This window comes from Bison bison, unplaced genomic scaffold (genome assembly GCF_000754665.1).
Source record: "Bison bison bison isolate TAMUID 2011002044 unplaced genomic scaffold, Bison_UMD1.0 scf7180017864492, whole genome shotgun sequence".
In the NCBI taxonomy this organism is placed as follows: domain Eukaryota; kingdom Metazoa; phylum Chordata; class Mammalia; order Artiodactyla; family Bovidae; genus Bison; species Bison bison.
In genome coordinates this window covers 6,177,390-6,177,864 of record NW_011495051.1, presented here as the reverse complement: position 1 = coordinate 6,177,864, position 475 = coordinate 6,177,390, and the positions used below count along the sequence as shown (strand labels likewise).

The 475-nt window shown below is 46.7% G+C and overlaps 1 protein-coding gene across 1 annotated transcript in view; it reads right to left on the bottom strand.

Annotated features, from left to right (window-relative positions):
• FBN3 (fibrillin 3) overlaps nt 1–475 on the bottom strand; it is a 128,390-nt gene that overhangs the window by 9,657 nt on the left and 118,258 nt on the right. The gene's annotated exons all lie outside the window — the stretch shown is intronic.

Sequence of the window (475 nt, the reverse complement as noted above, 5' to 3'; positions counted from 1 at the left end):
GGTTGGGATGAATATACACACCCTGCTGCTGCTGCTGCTAAGTCGCTTCAGTTGTGTCTGACTTTGTGCGACCCCAAAGACGGCAGCCCACCAGGCTCCCCTGTCCCTGGGGTTCTCCAGGCAAGAACACTGGAGTGGGTTGCCATTTCCTCCTCCAATGCATGAAAGTGAAAAGTGAAAGTGAAGTTGCTCAGTCGTGTCCGACTCTTAGCGACCCCATGGACTGCAGCCCACCAGGCTCCTCCGTCCATGGAATTCTCCAGGCAAGAGTACTGGAGTGGGGTGCCATTGCCTTCTCCGAATATACACACCCTACTATATATAAAATAGATAACCAACAAGGACCTACTAAATATTCACAAAGAACTCTACTAAATATTCTGTAATAACCTATATGGGAAAAGAATATGAAAAAGAATAGATAAGTATATATGTACACATGTGGTGTACATGTGGTGGCTCAGTGGTAAGGAAG